Here is a 23,330-nt window from a genome sequence, read left to right on the forward strand (position 1 = left end):
CAAGGAGGCATAGACGTGGATAGTAACGCTGAGAACGGCGTTGTCGGCACTGGCCATGTTGGTGGAATACTCGAACAGCGCAACAAGGAACACAGGTCTTGCATGGAGGCCCAGTCATTGGTGGTGAAGTGGTGCTGTTCCGCAGAGCGACTCACCCGTGCGTGCTGCAGCTGAAACTCCACTATCGCCTGCTGCTGCTCTCCACAGTCTGGCCAGCATGTGCAAGGTGAAGTTCCATATGAGGGGGTGAGCGGGAAGGGCCGAAGTTGCGCTGCAGTGCTGACAGGCGAGCAGCAGCAGGGTGAGAATGCCGAATAGCGCGCAGCAGACGGACTCGCACTTTCTGCAGCAGCTCTGACATATCTGGGGTAATTTTTAAGGAAGAAAATAACAGAAATAAGATAATACTGCACTTAGTAAAGTAGATTGCAAGCATTAATATATGGACAAGAGTCCTCACTCTGATATGATAAAATCTAAGACACTTAGCTAATATATTTTGATCAAAACACATCTGGGCCTGCCTACCAAGCGCCAAGGTGGGTCTCAGCTCAGGCGGGTCCTACGGCTAAACCTACCTAAGCCATTGAGCTTCTATGTTCAGGAGTGGCAGACGCTGCACATATGGTGTGCTGCTCCTAGTCACCTCCATGTGCGTCAAGCAACCAATGGGAGGAGGAGCAAGCAACACCTATATGTACCACCTAATCAAGACGCTCTATTGGATAGGAAGGGCAAAAGTAGGTCCGCATTCACACTGAGCACTTTTGCCCTTCCTATGCAATAGAGCGCCTTGATTAGATGGTACATATAGGTGTGCTTGCTCCTCCTCCTATTGGTTGCTTGACACACATGAGGTGACTAGGAGCAGCACACCATATGTGCGGTGTTTGCACTCCTGAATATAGAAGCCCCCATATGTGCGGTGTCTGCGCTCCTGAATATAGAAGCCCAATGGCTTAGGTAGGTTAGACCACCTTGGCGCTTGGTAGGCGGCCCACAGATGTGTTTTGATCAAAATATATTGGCTAACTGTCTCAGATTTTATCATATCAGAGTGAGAACTTTGTCCATATATAATGCTTGCATCTACTTTACTAAGTTCAGTATTTTCATATTTCTGTGATTTTCTTCAATAATATGGCTAGTGACATCTGCAAATTTATATATCATACCGTCAGCATGTTCTTATCTTTGTTTTTTCTGTGATTTTTTATTTATTTTTTGTCTAATTTTACGGAACCTCTGCACCACCAAATTCAGCACATGCGCCAGACAGAGGGATGTGCGTCAAACCGGCTAGTCCCAGAGCTGCTACAAGATTTTACCCAGTATCACACACCACCAGGCCGGCTTGAGGCTCACTGGCACCAACCACTCATCAGTCCTGTTTTCCATGCCCGTCCACAGCTCCTGCATGGTGTGGGGGTTGTCCCCCAAACAGAATTTAAAACTGCCTGCTATCGTTTACCCCTGGCTGTGCTGAAGTTGGTGGTGAAGGTGTTACGCTGACCGGATGAGGAGGCTGTAGAGGATGAGGAAGCAGAGTAGGAGGAGGAAGCAACAGGAGGCAAACTGAAGCGCCCTGCATTCCTTGGTGGTGGAAGGACCTGCGCCAAACTGCTATCCCCTCAGCCCAGCCGCCACTGCATTTACCCAGTGTGCTGTTAGGTAGTGATGAGCGGAGGTGCCAGATTCGATTTCGTGATATTTCGCGAATATTCGATTGAATATTCGTATTATATTCGTCGAAATCGAATATTCGTAATTATTTCATTTATCGCGAATAATATGCGATTAAATTAATCGTACGATTATTTTTTTTTCTGTATAAGGCAACGTTCCTATGACTATGGCTAGGCTAATATGTGTATTTTACAAATATTCTTAATATTGCTCTAACTTCGTCTTTTAGAATATTGGTAATTTAGCTAATATAGTGCTATAATTTTTTAATTTTTTTTTGCCTAATTTTTTCACTTTTGCCTAATTTTTTTTGCCTCTTCTGAACTTCAGTTTTGGAAAATATGTACACTATTAAAAAAAATAAGAATATAGCACTATATTAGCTAAATTGCAGTCTATATGTGTATTTTTACGAATATTCTTAATATTGCTCTAAATTCGTCTTTTAGAATATTACGAATATTCTAAAAGACGAAGTTAGAGCAATATTAAGAATATTCGTAAAATACACATATAGACTGTAATTTAGCTAATATAGTGCTATAGTAATTTTTTTAATAGTGTACATATTTTCCAAAACTGAAGTTCAGAAGAGGCAAAAAAAATGAGACAAAAAAAAAAAGGATTATAGCACTATATTAGCTAAATTACAATCTATGTGTATTTTACGAATATTCTTAATATTGCTCTAAACTTCGTCTTTTAGAATATTTGTAATATTCTAAAAGACAAAGTTAGAGCAATATTACAAATATTCTAAAAGACAAAGGTTAGAGCAATATTGCGAATATTCTAAAAGACGAAGTTAGAGCAATAATATTCCACTTTGGCATACTGCTCCCCGTCACCATGGGGAACCCTGTGGGTTAGATATAACCATCGGATCTGAGGTTTTAACGATCTCAGGGAAAACTCAGATCCGATGGTATTTTCTAAGCCCACAGGCGTTCCCATGGTGACGGGGACGCGTTGTCGGGTGTTGTATGCTGAAGTTGATTAAATAACGATTTTGTCATGCACTCGGCACACGTATTAGAACCATTACAATTTTTCTGTTGTAATATTCGTGAACTCGAATATATAACCGAGATTATTGGTTCAGATTAGAATAGGACGAATATTCTAAAATTGGAATATACAGCAAAATATTCTTTATTTAGAATATTCATCATATTGGTCCATCTTCCTTCCAGCTTCAATTCAGTTGCTCGTGGGCCAATGGCTCATTGACCCACAAGCAAGAAGCAGGGAGGAATCATAGTATTTTCAGATGAAAAAAAAAAAAATAAGAATATTCGATTTCGCGAATTTATGGAACTATATTCAAAATATTTGCGAAATCTCGAAGTTGCGATATTCGAGATAAAAATTAGAAATTCGAATATTTCGCGCTCAACACTACTGTTAGGGAGATATACCGTCCCTGACCATGCTTACTGGTCCACGTATCCCGTAGTTAGGTGGACCTTGCCACAGATGGCGTTGCGCAATGCACACCTGATTTTGTCCCCCACTTGGTTGTGCAGGGAAGGGATGGCTCGCTTGGAAAAGTAGTGATGGCTGGGCACGACGTACTGTGGGACAGCCACCAGCTATAAGGCTTTTAAAACTTTCCGTCTCCACCAGACGGAATGACAGCATTTCAAAGCCCAGTAATTTGAAATGCTGGCATTCATGGTTAGGGATCGCATGTGGGTAGAGGGGTACTTCCTCTTCAGCTCCAGTGTTTGGGAGATGGAGAGCTGGACGCTTCCGTGGGACATTGTGGAGATGCTGGTGACCCAGGTGGTGGTGTTGCTGGCAGATCCTCTGTTTGCAGGGCGGCAGGTGCCACTGTCACTCCAGAGGTGGGATAAAGAGGTCGAGACTGCAGCAGAAGAGGAAGCAGAAGGAGCCAGAGACCTTTCTTGGTTATTGAGGTAACCTTTATTATGCTATTATATTAAAATAAACCCCACATATAGCACATATTGAACAAAACAAATAAATAGTACATATAATCGGGATACGATGATCGTCATCTTCCGTGATGTAGGAAGGGGCAATTTCATAGGCAGGGTGGTTATATAAAGTCGGGGCTTTCTCCGTGCTAGTCACCCTATACTTTGCTCCCTGCCTACAAAACAGAATAGGGGCGATCCCGTATTCAGGAACCTCCTATATGCCCTAGGATGGCCCTGAAATCAAGTGATACTGGCCCACCCTATTGGGGTGGCCTTTGGTTGATAATGTGGCCTATTCTAGACATACAAAAAATAATAAATGCAGAATATATCAAAAATATATTTGCTCATATATGATGATGGAATTCATATATCCACAGTAAAAACTATTATGATCAAAGTAACGCCAAGTACACTTTAACCTCTATTGTATGTTATTGATGTTTTTAAAAGGGTACCTCGATAGTTAGAAAAAACCAACACCTATATAAGGTTCCTCTGTCCCCATCCCAATGCGTTTCGCCCAGTTTAATGAGTCGGGGCTCATCAGGGGACACCCAACATGTGTCCCAATAGGCATCAGACAGGTATATAAGTATAGTAGTCAAACATTTAATGATAACAATATACCGATACAAGCTAATTCAGCCGCAAAATAATAATCAAAACTCGATGTCTAGACCAAGGGTTAGGTTTGGCTTGCGGGTCCCCACCTGTTGTTAACAGACAGCATGACATACCTGTGTCTAACCTCCCATCGGTGTAGAAGAATGACACACATGGGGGCGTTAGTTCGATTTAAATAAGCCACTAGTTCCGAAGAAGGGGAGGGTACCTGTGTCCCTATCAGTATTGTCCAGTTCCGGCCGCATACAATGACGCAGGCCGACATCACGTGTATACCCTGCCTCACGATTGCCGCTACATCACTTCCGGTCACATGGGACGTTCTGTCACTGCCCGGACAGCTACGTGACCAACTGTGATCACAGATCGGCTCAGTAATCCGAGTGCAGTCGATCCAATTTGTACCAACTGCATATATCATTTATTTCAGGTATATCTACATTAGGTATTTGCTTGCCTTGTTCCTATAGGGTATAGGGCAGGATATCTTACAATTACATTGAAAAAAAAAAAGAAGGAAGGGGGATCAGCTACCAAAATATATTGGTCAGTAATACCCCGTTCAGTGCTCTGATATCAATAAAGGGGGGTAGATCAAGTACGTGGAGATGGGCCCAATATTGTCGGATGGAAACACATTCCCCATTACAGTATTCAGACCACATAGAGTTCACTAGGCAGGCCTCGTCACTATTCTACTGCTTTAAGGAGAGAGGGTATTCGGACTCCTGCCTGTATCAGGCTTGGAACCATGCTGAGACTGTAAATAGATCCACCTACTCCAGGCGAGAAGGGAGAAAGGAAGGGCCACAGAAAAGTATTAGGATTAATCGACACATTTGATACAGAAGCCTACAGAGTTCGGGAAATTTCTGGGACCGGTTATTGGTCTCTAACGTTCTCCCAGAATATCCCATATAAACTTTTAAATGTGGACATAGCCGATGGGCGGAGCTTACCAATGGCCGGGTAAGACGTGCTTTACCTCGGCTCCCGACAGACTCCAACTTTACAGCCTGACAGGACACCATCCGCTTCGCTGACCCACATGAAAGGTCGCAGGAGGAGACCCACATCGACGCCCGCTCCGACACGCCGCAAAACGGGAGCGATTTCCCGCTTTTTTCGTCCCCTCCAGCCAGACAGACACTGACCGAGGGGAAGACGATTCTCCCAAGATGGCGTACTAGACAGGTAGAGCGGCGTCCCCCATGCGCCATGAAGACTCAGACCCTCAAGCCCCAGAGCCACCACAGCAGCTGAGGGGTAACACCTACCGGTTCGCCAGCATCCTATGCTGCGGCAGCAAGCTCCGGCTCGTCGGCGGCTTCATCTCCGCCATATGCAGGGTCGTCCTCAGCAGCACCTCAGGACATTCTTCTAGAGGTCGCTGCTCCCAGGCCTCGATCTTGGAATCAGGGGCATCCATAACCCCACAAAGAGAGGATGAGGATTGGGATTGGAAGGTGCACCTCAAATCCCTCCCCACCAGGCATGAAATAGATGCCTTATTTTCCAGGCTGGAAACTTCTCATAAAAGAGATATGGAGGCCTTGCAGCATGACTTGAAGCAGGTGGGTCAGAGGGTGGAGGAGGCAGAATCCATGCAGGAGCAAGTACTGGGGGTCCTGGAGTCACACCAACAAGTCATCCAGACACACTCTGCTCAGATCCAAGATATCATTACACATCTGGGACGATATTGAAAATAGAAATAGGAGGAATAACCTACGCATTAGGGGCCTTCCTGAAGATATTTTACCACAAGATCTTGAGAAATGGGCCACTTCCTTCTTCAATACATTGATGTCCAGAGAGCCAGGACAATCTCTTGAAATAGATCGTATCCACAGAGCCCTTGGTCCTAAACTAAGCGATCCTAATCGCCCAGAGATGTTATATGCCGTATACATTTCTTTAAAGATAAAGAGGCCATCTTGAAAGCTGCCAGATCTGCAAGCAAAATCATGCATGCTGACAAAGAAGTCATCATTTTACAGGATCTAGCCAGGCGTTACCTTGCAACTACGCAAAGCACTGAAACCGTTACTGACAGCACTCAAAGCCAAGGACATTCCTTACAGATGGGGGTATCCATTTCAATTGTCCGCTACTAAAGAAGGGAGGTCAGCTGTATTCAGATCCCTTGATGACCTCGCCAACCTCTGTGCAGCGTTTGATATTCCGCTTTTGGAGTTGCCGGATTGGCCTAGTCCGAAGCAACCCATTCCCATCCCACAGAGGGAAAGATGGCAGACGACCTCACCTAAGCAGAAGAGGGTTCCTAGGACGTGAGCCTAACCCTGACGATTGACTGTTGGATATTCTCGCTCACTCACCTGAGGGGTCCTACACCCTCCTGTTGCCTTTATTGTTCTATTACTGTTATAGAAATTATGTGCATACCATTTTCTTATATATAGGTCTCTTAGACCTATACACACACCTGTCCTGTTATATAATCAGCAAATGTTATTCCTGCGTTATTATAAGTTGGAGTCCAGTAAGGAGACGGTCGGGTCCTTGCTTTCTCCCCACCCCACTTAGGGACCGCAGCACACACCCGCTGCGAAAGACCTCAGTCGTCACCTAGCACCCTTGGAACCGACGATGTTGGTTCTTCCAAATAAGATTTATATGCTTTATATGTGCATTGCTCTGTGTTTAATTGTTTCCCCTTGTTGTCTTCCCTCCCTTACGTGTCTTTCCCCATACTCCTACTACATTTAGGATGGTATTGACAGAATCTGGGAGATTATGCTTCCCTCTCACTAATATTCCTAAAAATGGCACCCATATCGTTTGCACTTTTAATGTTAGGGGTTTCAATAAACCCGAGAAGCGAAGTCAGATTTTATACAACCTCCATAAGAAGAGAGTCATGATTGCTATGATTCAGGAGACTCACTTTAAAGCAGGCGCTGTTCCCAAATATGCCAACCGTTATTATCAGAATTGGTTTCATGGTCCTCATCCCACTAGCAGATCAGGGGGAGTCTCTATAGGACTCCACAAATCATTTAGCCATACAGTTTTATCCTCTGAGATAGACCTAAAGGGCAGGTTTGTTTTCATTAAGCTCTCTGTGGATCATTCTGTTATAACTGTAGCTAATGTCTATTTTCCTAACCAGGGACAAACAACCTTTGGATCCAAGATCCTGAAAAAATTATCCAAATTTGCAGCTGGTTCCCCGATCATACTGGGAGGCGATTTCAACCTTGTGATGGACCCACTGCTGGACTCCTCATCTGGTAAGTCCTCGATCTCCCCGAGTTCTCTGCGCAGATTTAAATCTGAGCTCATGGCACTTCGTCTGGTGGACTTATGGCGCATTTTGCATCCAGGTGTCAGGGATTATAGCTTCCACTCTCCAATCCATAATAGTTATGGTAGACTCGATCACATCTTTATATCTCAACAACTGCTGGACTCTGGGCCTAAATGCTCTATTGACACTCGCCTGTGGTCTGATCATGCACCGGTGTGTGGCATTATTTCTTCCCAACCTTCTTACCCCCGGCCCTTCTCATGGAGACTGAATGATAACCTGCTATCAGATGTAGCCTGCCTAGCAGACATCCGGAAAGCTATTACCAACTTTACTAACGATCATCTAACGGATATGACCGCCCCCCCTATTAAATGGGAGGCCCTCAAATGCGTGCTTAGAGGGGTGTTTATTTCACATGGCTCCAGGTTGAAGAAGGAACGCTCCCATAAATTGAAATCTCTTTTATCTGACCTTGCCATAAAAGAAAATCTAAACAAAAATTCCCCTACTGACACCTTAAAATCAGACATTTCTTTAGTTCAACATCAAATATTGCAGATCCTAGACCAAAAATCATTATGTTTTAGAGATAAAATTAGACACGGGTTCTTTGAATATGGTAATAAATGTGGCAGCTGGCTAGCTAGGGCCTTACATCCCCGAACTGCTTTGACTCACGTGCCATCAATTAATACAGGTACTGGAAGCTCCGTACACAACCCAGTAGATATCACAGCGGAATTTCAATCCTATTATGCCATCCTTATATAATCTACCAGCATCCGCTCTCTCACGAGAACCCCTTAGTGATGAAACTCGTGAATACATAACCCAATTTGGCCCTACCCCTATATCTGACGAGGATACAGCCACGTTGGAAGATGACTTCACCCTCCCTGAACTAGAATCAGTGATCAAGAACCTGAAGAATGGGAAATCCCCAGGCCCTGATGGATTGACCTCACGGTTCTATAATATCCTCTGAGAGGATCTTACACCCTTATTGGTTGAAACCTTTAATTCCATCTCACCAGATTGTCCATTTACACGACAGGCTCTCCAGGCACATATTACAGTCCATCCCCAAGCCAGGCAGGGACCCAGCGTCATGCTCTAATTACAGACCTATTTCCTTGCTCAATGTGGATCTCAAAATGTATGCCAAGCTTTTGGCTCTGAGGCTCCCATTCCCACATTCCAGGTTGTATCCACAAAGAGCAAGTAGGATTTATACCTAGACGAGAAGCCCGAGATAATACACTTAAAACGCTAGGGCTGATAGCGAGAGCACAAACAAACCAAAATTCCGCTATGCTTCTCGCTGTAGACGCTGAGAAGGCGTTTGATAAGGGTGAGCTGGCGGTTCCTGGAGGAGACCCTACGCCACGTTGGCCTAGGAGACAAAATGATCTATAGGATATTAGCTCTTTACTCCTCCCCTTCAGCCTGTGTTCGTGTTAATGGACTTCTTTCTGCCCCTTTTGAGATTCGGAATGGAACACGTCAAGGGTGCCCCTTGTCGCCATTTTTATACACTCTTGTGATGGCATCCCTTGCTAATGCTCTTCGGGCAAACCCTTCCATCTCGGGTCTCAAGCTTGGTAATAAAGAACACAAACTGTCCCTGTTCGCAGATGACCTGCTTATTTACTTAACTTCTCCCAGGATTGGCCTGCCCTCGATTCTTCGTGAATTTGATCTTTTTGGGCGCCTTAGTAACTTTAAAGTCAATGTGCAGAAATCAGAGATTTAAACATAAACATGCCCCAACGGGAAGCAGATTCCTTAAGGAACTCTTTCTCCTTTAAGTGGACCTCCCAACATATTAAATATTTAGGAGTACACATCCCAGCCAACTTGACACATGTTTTTAAACTTAACTATCTACCTTTGCTTAGAGCTATTGAATCCAGTCTCCATAAATGGACTTCACTCCAGATTTCTTGGTTGGGAGGATTAATGTAGTGAAAATGGACATTTTACCGCGTCTTCTATATTTGTTTCAGACGATCCCATGTAAAATTTCCTTTGACCTATTTTGCTAAGATCAGGAGAATGGTATCGGTTTTTGTATGGAAAGCACCCAGAGCTAGACTAAGTTATAGCTTAATATCTCGTTCTAAAGCTCTGGGGGGTACGGGAACTACCAAATTTTAGCTCATATTATAAAGCGACAATCATGAATTGTGTGCTTGATCTATGTCACAACCGCTCTACTAAACTATGGGTAGAAATTGAGCATGAAATGGCTCCACATTTAGCCACTGGAATCTTTTGGTAGTCCCGTACCCCCTTGAATTCATTATCTAACTTGCAATCCCCGATGCTTCTATATTCCTTGGTTAGGGCACTGGGCTAAATTTGCGTGTTAAACTTGGCCTTATACATGCTCCTGGTCCTCTCACGACACTCACGGGTCATACAGATCTCCCCACAGGCTTGATCAACTCCCAGCTTTAGGAGACCAGAATAGGACAACCAATCAAATTAATAGACATCTATAAACAGAATGGTTTACTCCCTTTGGAGGACCTTTCCCACATTATTCCTGCGGGCCCTGGACGTTGGCTCCTCTACTTTCAGTTGCGAAGCTTCATTAAATCCCTGATACCTGGATCGCGGTCATGTCCCCCCTTAACTGAATTTGAGAAGATGTGCACAGCGAGGTCAGCTCCTGATCATGCTATATCTCATTTATATGCCATGTTGAACTCTGGGGAGAAAGAAGGACTCTTCCACAGGCACCCAGGGAACTAAACTCAAATACATGTCTGATTGGGAATCGGAACTGGGATCCACCTTCTCTGTAGACCAATGGTCTAGATCTCTCCTCTTCACTCATAAATTAACGGTGTCTTGTAATTTACAGGAACTCAACTATAAAATCCTTAGCAGATGGTATAGGACCCCAGTGCGATTACACCAATTTTATCCTCAGGTTTCTGATGCATGTTGGAGATGTCTTAGTGCAAGGGGCTCCATGACACATATTTGGTGGGACTGCCCGGGTGTGGCCCCACTGTGGCGGGAGATCTTTGACTTATATAATTTCTTATACAAAGCTACTATTACAACCCTCACCTGCGTTAGCTCTTCTATCCATGTTCTCAGGGCGGATCTCACAGATTAAGAAGGGCGCCCTCCGATTGTTTATCCTAGCTATGAGACAGATAATTCCCCGTCAATGGAGGTCTACAGAGAGTCTTTTGAGAGTGACCTGGTCTAACGCCCTGGATTCACTAGTTCATATGGGAAGAATTAGGCGCTAGGGATTCAGGAACTGCTACAGCCTTTTGGGGGACTTGGGATCCATGGAATCAATTTCGTACCTCCACATCTTCCATGATTGGTTGACAACAGGTATTGTCCCGGGTAATAGCTCCTAAATACTACACTAAGCAGAATCTCCTATCCTATACACCTTCCCCCCCCCCCTCCCTTTCCTTCTGTGTATGTCCTTGTTTGGGTCTGTCATGTCTTGTGATGTCTTTCTTGTCTTATGTGGTTACTAGTCTGGAAGTTTGAGAATAAATGCCGTGTATGCTCTTAGACTCATCTCTGGAAGCCCCAACGGTACTAATGCTTGAAATTATGTTCCGTAAGACTAATTATTGAATGTAATACTACCTCAGACTTATTGGTATGTCCAGTTCTCGACCTTGTACTTTTACTGTTTTGTATACTTATTGGATATATTTATACATTATTCAATTATACGATTTAATAAAATAATGATTGAACCGTAAATGTGGACATAGCCTAAGAGATGCATTAGTGCATAGTCATTTTGAGCCACCTGCCATACAAAAAACCTGGTTGACAGATAGGAGAAGTGGCACCCACAAGTGTGGTAGATGTAAGGCGTGTTCCTTTATTAAAGTACGGGACACGTTTTCTGACCATGACCAGAGAAGAACATACACTGCACGTACATTTGCAAATTGTAACACTGTAGGTTTGGTCTACTTGGCAAAGAGTGCTGTAGTAGGTATGTCGGTAAAACGCGTAGAGCCTTTAAGAAAAGGATATTAGAACATCTTGGCGACATTTGAAACAAACGCGACAAACCACTCGCAAGATGTGTTGCTTCACCATGGTGGCAATTCGAATAGATTCGAATAGATTACAATTCTCAATGATTGAGACGGTTAAAAACTGTATTAGGGGAGGAGATTTTGAAACAAAAAGAATCCAAATGGATCTACATGTTAAATACTATGTTACCATCAGGTCACAATGACAATATTGATTACTCATGTTTTCTCTAATCAGCCAGCTATAAATCTGATCGAGTAGTGGTTATCTTACCCTAGTTCAATGAATACTGTAATGGGGAATGTGTTTCCATCCCCGACAATATTGGGCCATTCCACGTACTTGATCTACCCCCTTTAATTGATATCTGAACACTGAACAAGTATTACTGACGCATATATTTTTGGCAGTTATCGCGCTCCCTTCTTTTATTTTTCAGTGTAATAGTAAGATATCCTGCCCTCTACCCTATAGGAACAAGGCAGCAAATACCTAATGTAGATATACCTCAAAATAAATGATATATGCAGTTGGTACAAATTGGATCGCTGCACTCAGATTACTGAACCGATCATGTGATCACAGTTGGTCATGTGACCGGAAGTGATGTAGCGGCATCGCGAGACCGGCAGGGTATACACGTGATGTCGGTTGCGTCACTGTATGCGGCCGGAACTGACGATACTGATAGGGACACAGGTACCCCCCCCCCCTTCTTCGGAACTAGTGGCTTATTTAAATCGGAGTAATGCCCCCATGTATGTCACTCTATCTACACCGATGGGAGGTTAGACACAGGTATGTCGTGCTGTCTGTTAATAACGGTACTGTTTTGTTTAGATTCTCGGTAGGATACCATGTATATAGCCAATACTATTTTTGCTTTAGATCACTGGATCAGTGGCCCGTATCTACTTGAAATAAAGTAACCTTACTCACTGGTGACTTGACCATCTTGGGTAGAACTCCGGGCACGCAAGTACCACTGATATGATTACCAATATGTGTGACATGTGAAATATGGATGTGACACGTTGTATTTGAGATGTGAACACATACATTTGAACTGGTGTGATATGTGGAAAGCACTAGATTGGTGTTACAAGTCTGCATCTTGATTGTTGGAATTAGTTGAGGGGAGGTGGGGACCGCAAGCCAAACTTAACCTTTGGTCTAGACATCGAGTTTGATTATTATTTTGCGGCTGAATTAGCTAGTATCGGTATATTGCTACCATTGAATGTTTGACTACTATACTTTATACCTGTCTGATGCCTATTGGGACACATGTTGGGTGTCCCCTGATGAGCCCGACTCATTAAACCGGGCGAAATGCGTTGGATTGGGAAAGAGGGACCTTATATAGGTGTTGGTATTTTCTAACTATCGAGGTACCCTTTTAAAAACATCAATAACATACAATAGAGGTTAAAGTGTACTTGGCGTCTGTTTGGACAGTTACTTTGTTCATAATAGTTTTTACTGTGGATATATGAATTCCATCATCATATATGAGCAAATATATTTTTGATACATTCCGCATTTATTATTATTTTTTTTGTATATGTAGAATAGGTCACATTATCAACCATAGGCCACCCCAATAGGGTGGGCCGGTATCACCTGATTTCAGGGCCATCCTAGGGCATATAGGAGGTTCCTGAATACGGGATTGTCCCTATCGGGGCGGCCATTCCGTTTTGTAGGCAGGGAACAACGTTTAGGGTGACTAGCAGGGAGAGAGCCCCGAGTTTATATAACCACCCTGCCTATGAAATTGCCCTTTCCTACATCATGGAAGATTGAAGATCATCGTATCCCGATTATATGTACTATTTGTTGTTTTGTTCAATATGTGCTATATGTGGGGTTATTTTAATATAATAGCATAATAAATGTTATGTTTTACACTATACTGGTACTCTGTGATAGTGATATTTGCAATTACACCAGTATAAGGATATCTCCCCTTTGACGGGTTATTGTCATAGCTGTGACTTTTTGGTTTTTGAGGTGTCTACTCCACTGCAGCTCGTGTTTTGCCCTTAGATGCCTGGTCATGCAGGTTGTGCTCAGGTTGAGAACGTGTATGCCTCGCTTCAGGCTCTGATTGCACAGAGTGCAAACCACTTGTGTCTTGTTGCAAGCACATTGTCTGAAGAACTGCCATGCCAGGGGACTCCTTGGAGCTGGCTTTGGTGTGCACGGTACCTTGCTGCTTTGGGCAGTAGCAGGCGTACTGTCTAGGGGACGGCCGCTCCGCTTTTGCACCCTGCTCCCTCTTCTGATGTGCTGGTGGCTGTGTGCGACCACCGCCTCTTCCTCCGAACAAGACAGGTCACTCGCATGACCTTGATTCCATGTGGGGCCAAGGACCTCATCGTCCTCCACATCATCTTCTACCTAGTCTTCACCCCTGCCCTCCTTGTCGGTCTGCACACTGCAGAAAGCCACAGCAGTTGGCACCTGTGTTCCATCATCATCCGAGACGTGCTGCGGTGGTCCTCCCATGTACTCATATTGAAACATAAGTGGTTGGGCATCGGTGCACTCAATCTCTTCCACTTCTGGGGCAGGGCTATGTGGATGGCCCTGGGAAACTCTGCTAGCAGAGTCATCAAAAAGCAGAAGAGACTGCTGCATGACTTGGGGCTCAGACTGCTTTGTTGATTTGCAAGGGGGTGAGGTGAAAGACTGATGGACATCGGCTGCAGGTGCCAACTCTGATCTTTCAGCAGGAGACTGGGTGGGAGACAATGTGAAGGAACTTGAGGCACTGTCAGCAACCCAATCTACTATCGCCTGTACTTGTTCTTGCCTCACCATTCGTAGAGCCGCGTAAGACCCGACCATATAACGCTGAAGGTTCTGTCGCCTACTCGCACCTGAGGAAAGTGTTTCACTTGTGCGTGTAGCTGGCACAGATCGACGACGTCCTCTACCTGCAACAGGACCTCCACCAGCAGCACCACGAACGGGGCCACGTCCCTTATATGACGCTCTCCTCATTCTCAGCAAATTTAGGATCTTGCCCAAAATGGGTGCTTTTTTAATAACAGAGAATAACAGCAGTATCTAACTCGTGTATTTCACACTGACAGATGCAGCAAAGGCTGCAAATTTAGTATTTTGCCCAAAATGGGTGTTTTTTTTAATAACAGAATATTATGGTAGTATTTAAATCTTGTATTTCACCCTGACAAATGCTGAAAAGGCCCCAGATGTAGGGTATTGCCAAGAATGGGTGTTTTTTTAAACCCAGAAAATTCTTGCAGTATTTCTGTCACGACCGCTACCCCAGCAGCAGTCGTGTCGCACCAGACGGAGGGGAAGGGGGACCCTTATCTACGGATGGGAATAGTATGGCCACCCCTGACTAACCCTAAGCTGGCACCTGTCTGCCCTGATACCCTAGACGGGGTGTGAACCCGTGTGGCGAGCAGGATGCCTAAAACCGTCAGTCACCCTAACAAGCCTAGAGTGGGGAAAGGCCGATGGGAGCACTAGTCACCATCACTCATGTCTAGGAGAACAGCAGGGGAAGACAGCAACAAACAAACTATATCAGAGATAGACTTATCCAGTCACGAGCAGAGAAGGCGATCCCAATCACGACAGTCCACGCCGGACAAGAGCTCCACAGCAACACCATCAAACGATCTCCTTCAAAGGTCAGAATAGAACTGGAAGTAAGGACTATATCTGGCAATGGCTGCAAGTGAAAGTAAAACTAATATAGTAGCTGGGAGTGGCAGACAGGACTCACCTGAGAGGGATGCCTACAAACTCCCAGTCAGGACAAAAAGGTTCACAAGGCAAAACCCAGATGACATACCCTGAACCACGGAGCAAACTCACAAGCTATCGCGAGTAGCAAGTCGCTGCGACCTTCTCCTCCCAGACCTGTCTGGATCAGTCACAGTCGTGACAATTTCAAGCTTGTATTTCTCACTGACAAATGCTGAAAAGGCCCCTGATGTAGGGTATTGCCAAGAATGTTATTTTTTTTTAAAACAGAATATCATTGCAGTATTTAAAGCTTGTATTTCACACTAACAAATGCAGCATAGGCCCCAGATGTAGGGTATTGCCAAAAATGGGTGCTTTTTTAAATCCAGAAAATTATTGCAGTATTTCAAGCTTGTATTTAACACTGACAGATGCAGCAATCGCCGCAAATTTAGTATTTTGCCCAAAATGGGTGTTTTAAAAAAAACCTGAATATAACAGCAGTATCTAACGCTTGTATTTCACACTGACAGATATAGCAAAGGCTGCAAATTTAGTATTTTGCCAAAAATGGGTGTTTTTTTAAAACCAGAAAATTATTGCAGTATTTCAAGCTTGTTTTTCATACTGACAGATGCAGCAAAGGCCTCAAATTTAGTATTTTGCCCAAAATGGGTGTTTTTTTAAACCAAGAATATTATTGCAGTATTTCAAGCTTGTATTTCACGCTAACAAATGCAGCATAGGCCCCAGGTGTAGGATATTGCCAAAAATGGCTGTTTTTTTTTAAACCCAGAAAATTATTGCAGTATTTCAAACTTGTATTTAACACTGACAGATGCAGAAAACGCCGCAAATTTTGTATTTTGCCCAAAATGGGTGTTTTTTTTAACCAAGACTATTATTGCAGTATTTCAAGCTTCTATTTCACAGTGACAAATGCTGCAAAGTCCCCAGATGTAGGGTCTTGCAAAAAATGGGTGATTTTTTTTAAGCCCAGAATATAATTGCAGTATTTCAAGCTTTTATTTGACTGTCACAAATGCACATATGCTGTGCTGGTGCACTGAACTTGCATAAAATGTCCGCCGATGCCCACCTAACTAACAGACGAATAAGTTATTATTCTGTGTCACTGGTTCAGGGCAGGGTAAAAAGATTGTGCACTGCACCCACAAAACAATATCTATGTAGGTCGCTCAGTTAACAAGCACTTCTGATTAAAGATTCTTTCCTATTCTCTCCCTCACAGCAGCAGCATCCTATCCCTACACTAATCAGAGCAGAGTGATGTGCAGCGCAACGTGACTCCAGCTTATATAGAGGCTGGGTCACATGCTGCACTGGCCAATCACAGCCATGCCATTAGTAGGCATGGCTGTGATGGCTTCTAAGGGCACACAAGTTAAACGCTTGTTGATTAGCTGCTCTGCAGCCTTTCAAAAAGCGCCATTAACTCGCCGAATACCGAACCCGAACTTTAACTGAAAAGTTCAGGTTCGGGTCCGGGTCCGGGGTCCAAAAATCCTAAAGTTCGGTACGAACCCGAACCTTACAGTTTGGGTTCGCTCAACCCTAATAATCACCTATTATTGATTGTGGTTTTTCTGATACGTTTCTATCCCCACAGGCACCAATACCGCCTTTTAATGCCTGGAGATATTTTAACATTAACTCAGATATAATTTTTCATTCCATTATATGTTTGTATTATATTTTTATAATATACTTTTATACTACATTTTATTTTTATTTACTGAGATTTTTATTTGTTAAGATTGTAATAAATTTATTTACTTTCAACCCATGCTTTACCAAATTTACTGAGTACCCTCCGTATCTTCTACTGCCACTAAATGCTTTTGCCACAAATAACTGCACCAGTGAAGTGCGTAAATATTTTTCTTTCTGTACTGAAATAGGCCACAAAACGCTTTCAACACATAACTGCAGAAGTAAACTGAGAATATATTTTTCTTTTTGTACTGAAATAGGCCACTAAATGCTTTTACCACTAATAACTGCACCAGTGAAGAGCGTATATATTTTTCTTTTAATAATGAAATAGGCCATTAAACGCTTTTACCACAAGTAACTGCACCAGTGAACTGCATATATATTTTTTTCTTTCTGTACGCTTTCAACACATATAACTGCAGAAGTGAACTGAGAATATATTTTTCTTTCTGTACTGAAATAGGCCACTAAACGGTTTTGCCACAAATAACAGCACCAGTGTAGTGCGTATATTTTTTTCTTTCTGTATGCTTTCAACACATATAACTGCAGAAGTGAACTGGGAATATATTTTTCTTTTTGTACTGAAATAGGCCATTAAACGCTTTTGCCACAAATGAGTGCATCAATGAAGTGTGTATAGGCCAGTAAACTCATTCAGCAGAGATAAATGCACCAGTGAAGTGCGTATATTTTTTCTTTCTGTACTGAAATAGGCCACTAAACGCTTTTGTCACAAATAAGTGCACCAGTGAAGTGCGTTTTTTTTCTTTCTGCACTATCTTCCTGACACATCTTCAGGTCATAGTGCATGTAAGCGTGCACTATGATCCGACACTGTGTGATGTCAGGACATCAGTGCAGCGTGCAGAGAAGAAGATGGAGCAGCTGTGGAGCGGCACCCCTACAGGAAAGGTAAGTACTGTCACTGGGGACATGGCTAGAAGGGGAAGATGGTGTCACTGGGGGGCAGTTGGTGGCACTAATGGGCAGTTGGGGGTGCAAGTTGGTGGCACTGGGGGTAAGTTGGGGGCACTAGGGGGCAGTTAGTGGCACTGGGGGGAAAGCTGGTGGCACCTAGGGGCAAGCTGGTGGCAGTTGGCACTAAGGGGCAAGCTGGTGGCATTAGGGGGCAAGCTGGTGGCACTGGGAGGCAGTTGGGGGCACAATATGGTGGCACTTGGGGGCAGTTGGTGGCACTGGGGGGCAACCTGGGGGCAGTTGGTGGCACTGGGGGGCAAGCTGATGGCACTGGAGGGCAAGGTGGTGGCACTGGGGGGCAGTTAGTGGCACTGTGGGTCAAGCTGGTGGCAGTTGGCACTAAGGGGCAAGCTGGTGGCACTGGGGGGGGCATGTTGGGGGCAGTTGGTGGCACTGGGGCAAGCTGGTGGCACTCAGGGCAAGCTGGTGGCACTGGGGGGCAAGCTGGTGGCAGTTGGTGGAACTGGGGGCAAGCTGGTGGCACTGGGGGGGCAGCTGATGGCACTGGGGGCAGCTGATGGCACTGGGGGAGCAGATGATGGCACTGTGGGCAAGTTGGGGGAACTGGGGGGTAGTTGGTGGCACTGGGTGGCAAGCTGGTGGCACCTAGGGGCAAGCTGGTGGCAGTTGGCACTAAGGAGCAAGCTGGTGGCACTAGGGGGCAAGCTGGTGGCACTGGGGGGCAGTTGGGGGAGCAGTCTGGTGGCACTGGGGGGCAGTTGGTGGCACTGAGGGGCAAGCTGGGGGCAGCTGGTGGCACTGGGGGCAAGCTGATGGCACTGGGTGGGCAAGGTGGTGGCACTGGGGGGCAGTTGGTGGCACTGTGGGTTAAGCTGCTGGCACCTGGGGGCAAGCTGGTGGCAGTTGGCACTAAGGGGCAAGCTGGTGGCACAGGGGGGCAGTTGATGGCACTGGGGGGTATGCTGGGGGGAAGTTGGTGGCACTGGGGCAAGCTTGTGGCACTCAGGGGCAAGCTGGTGGTACTGGGGGGGCAAGCTGGTGGCAGTTGGTGAAACTGAGGGGCAAGCTGGTGGCACTGGAGGGGCAGCTGGTGGCACTGGGGGGGCAGCTGATGGCACAGGGGGGGCAGCTGATGGCACTGGGGTGGCAGTTGGTGGCACTGGGGTGGCAGTTGGTGGCACTGGGGTGGCAGATGATGGCACTGGGGTCGCAGCTGGTGGCAATGGGGTGGCACTGGGGTGGCAGCTGGTAGCACTGAGGGGGCATCTGGTGGCATGGAGGGGGCAAGCTGATGGCACTGGGGGGCAAGATGGTGGCACTGGGGGCAGTTGGTGGCACTGTGGGTTAAGCTGGTGGCACCTGGGGGCAAGCTGGTGGCAGTTGGCACTAAGGGGCAAGCTGGTAGCACAGGGGGGCAGTTGGTATCACTGGGGGGGCATGCTGGGGGCAGTTGGTTGCACTGGGGGAAAGCTGGTGGCACTCAGGGGCAAGTTGGTGGCACTGGGGGCAAGCTGGTGGCACTGGGGGCCAAGCTGGTGGCACTGGGGGGGGGCGGCTGATGGCACTAGGGGAGCAGCTGATGGCACTGGGGTGGCAGTTGGTGGCACTGGGGTGGCAGCTGTTGGCACTGTGGTGGCAGCTGATGGCACTGGGGTGGCAGCTGGTGGCAATGGGGTGGCAGCTGGTGGCAATGGGGTGGCACTGGGGTGGCAGCTGGTAACACTGAGGGGGCAGCTGGTGGCACAGAGGGGGCAGCTGATGGCACTAGGGGGGCAGCTTTTGGCACTGGGGGGAGGAAGAGCTGAAGGCACTGGGGGAACTGAGCTGATGGCACTGGGGGGAACTGATGCACTTGGGCTGATCGCACAGGGGGGAAGAGTGTTAGGGACTAGGGATGAGCGAACCCGAACTGTATAGTTCGGGTTCGTACCGAATTTTGGGGTGTCCGTGACACGGACCCGAACCCGAACATTTTCGTAAAAGTCCGGGTTCGGGTTCGGTGTTAAGCGCTTTCTTGGCGCTTTTTGAAAGGCTGCAAAGCAGCCAATCAACAAGCGTCATACTACTTGCCCCAAGAGGCCATCACAGCCATGCCTACTATTGGCATGGCTGTGATTGGCCAGTGCACCATGTGACCCAGCCTCTATTTAAGCTGGAGTCACGTAGCGCCGCACGTCACTCTGCTATGATCAGTATAGGGAGAGGTTGCAGCTGCGACGTTAGGGCGAGATTAGGCAGATTAACTCCTCCAAAAGACTTCATTCTGTGATCGATCTGCAGCTGTGGATCATTGAAGTGCTATTATTGACTTGCTCACTTTTTGAGGCTGCCCAGAGCGTTTTTAGATCACTTTTTTTCTGGGGTGATCGGCGGCCATTTTGTGACTTGTGGTGCGCCAGCACGAGCTATCACCAAGTGTATTTAACCATCGATTGTGTGGTTATTTTGTGCTATATCCTACATCAGCTGCAGGCTGAGCCTGTGTCACCGAAGTGCATTTAACCATCAACAGTCTGGTTATTTTTTGGCCATATACTACATCAGCTGCAGGCTGAGCCTGTGTCACCCAAGTGCATTTAACCATCAACAGTCTGATTATTTTTTGGCCATATACTACATCAGCTGCAGGCTGAGCCTGTGTCACCCAAGTGCATTTAACCATCAACAGTGTGGTTATTTTTTGGCCATATATTACATCAGGGGCAAGTTGAGCCTGTCACCCAGCGCCTAAAAAATAGACCTGACATTTCTATTCAACCAAATCTGCACAGTTTTAGTTGGTCAAGTTATTTGTAGTGACCGTAAAAGCAGACTTTTTGTTCTGGGTTGAAAAAGCATTCCCAAATTTGCCATTCTCAAAATAACTAGTTTGTGGTATTTGAGGCCTACTTGAAATCTATCCCAAAAAGAAAATCTTACATTAAAGGTATTGATAGTGTCATTCAGAAAAACCTAAGACACACGCTAGCGTGCTGATAGAAGTGTCATTCTGTGATTAAACCTATAACTGTCACACAGCGCAAAAAAAAACAGGTCTCACATCTCTATTCAACCAAATCTGCACAGTTTTAGCTGGTCAAGTTATTTGTAGTGACCGTAAAAGCAGACTTTTTGTTCTGGGTTGAAAAAGCATTCCCAAATTTGCCATTCTCAAAATAACTAGTTTGTGGTATTTGAGGCCTACTTGAAATCTATCCCAAAAAGAAAATCTTACATTGAAGGTATTGATAGTGTCCTTCAGAAAAACCTAAGACACACGCTAGCGTGCTGATAGAAGTGTCATTCTGTGATTAAACCTATAACTGTCACACAGCGCAAAAAAAAAACAGGTCTCACATCTCTATTCAACCAAATCTGCACAGTTTTAGCTGGTCAAGTTATTTGTAGTGACCGTAAAAGCAGACTTTTTGTTCTGGGTTGAAAAAGCATTCCCAAATTTGCCATTCTCAAAATAACTAGTTTGTGGTATTTGAGGCCTACTTGAAATCTATCCCAAAAAGAAAATCTTACATTGAAGGTATTGATAGTGTCATTCAGAAAAACCTAAGACACACGCTAGCGTGCTGATAGAAGTGTCATTCTGTGATTAAACCTATAACTGTCACACAGCGCAAAAAAAAACAGGTCTCACATTTCTATTCAACCAAATCTGCACAGTTTTAGCTGGTCAAGTTATTTGTAGTGACCGTAAAAGCACACTTTTTTTATGGGTTGAAAAAGCATTCCCAAATTTGCCATTCTCAAAATAACTAGTTTGTGGTATTTGAGGCCTACTTGAAATCTATCCCAAAAAGAAAATCTTACATTGAAGGTATTGATAGTGTCATTCAGAAAAACCTAAGACACACGCTAGCATGCTGATAGAAGTGTCATTCTGTGATTAAACCTATAACTGTCACACAGCGCAAAAAAAAACAGGTCTCACATCTCTATTCAACCAAATCTGCACAGTTTTAGCTGGTCAAGTTATTTGTAGTGACCGTAAAAGCAGACTTTTTGTTCTGGGTTGAAAAAGCATTCCCAAATTTGCCATTCTCAAAATAACTAGTTTGTGGTATTTGAGGCCTACTTGAAATCTATCCCAAAAAGAAAATCTTACATTGAAGGTATTGATAGTGTCATTCAGAAAAACCTAAGACACACGCTAGCGTGCTGATAGAAGTGTCATTCTGTGATTAAACCTATAACTGTCACACAGCGCAAAAAAAAACCAGGTCTCACATCTCTATTCAACCAAACCTGCACAGTTTTAGCTGGTCAAGTTATTTGTAGTGACCGTAAAAGCAGACTTTTTGTTCTGGGTTGAAAAAGCATTCCCAAATTTGCCATTCTGAAAATAACTAGTTTGTGGTATTTGAGGCCTACTTGAAATCTATCCCAAAAAGAAAATCTTACATTGAAGGTATTGATAGTGTCATTCAGAAAAACCTAAGACACACGCTAGCGTGCTGATAGAAGTGTCATTCTGTGATTAAACCTATAACTGTCACACAGCGCAAAAAAAAAACCAGGTCTCACATCTCTATTCAACCAAATCTGCACAGTTTTAGCTGGTCAAGTTATTTGTAGTGACCGTAAAAGCAGACTTTTTGTTCTGGGTTGAAAAAGCATTCCCAAATTTGCCATTCTCTAAATTGTGGTGAACGGGAACAATGAGGAAAACATCTAATAAGGGACGCGGACGCGGACGTGGACATGGTCGTGGTGGTGTTAGTGGACCCTCTGGTGCTGGGAGAGGATGTGGCCGTTCTGCCACAGCCACACGTCCTAGTGAACCAACTACCTCAGGTCCCAGTAGCCAGCAGAATTTACAGCGATATTTGGTGGGGCCCAATGCCGTTCTAAGGATGGTAAGGCCTGAGCAGGTACAGGCATTAGTCAATTGGGTGGCCGACAGTGGATCCAGCACGTTCACATTATCTCCCACCCAGTCTTCTGCAGAAAGCGCACAGATGGCGCATGAAAACCAAGCCCCTGGTGGTGTGCGATAATGGGCGAAATCTCGTTGCAGCTCTGGGAAGAGCCGGTTTGACGCACATCCCTTGCCTGGCACATGTGCTGAATTTGGTGGTGCAGAAGTTCATTCGCAACTACCCCGACATGTCAGAGCTGCTGCATAAAGTGCGGGCAGTCTGTTCACGCTTCCGGCGTTCACACCCTGCCGCTGCTCGCCTGTCTGCGCTACAGCGTAACTTCGGCCTTCCCGCTCACCTCCTCATATGCGACGTGCCCACCAGGTGGAACTCCACCTTGTATATGCTGGACAGACTGTGCGAGCAGCAGCAGGCCATAGTAGAGTTTAAGCTGCAGCACGCACGGGTCAGTCGCACTGCGGATCAGACCCACTTCACCACCAA

Source organism: Bufo bufo, chromosome 6 (genome assembly GCF_905171765.1).
Source record: "Bufo bufo chromosome 6, aBufBuf1.1, whole genome shotgun sequence".
Classification (NCBI taxonomy): Eukaryota; Metazoa; Chordata; class Amphibia; order Anura; family Bufonidae; genus Bufo; species Bufo bufo.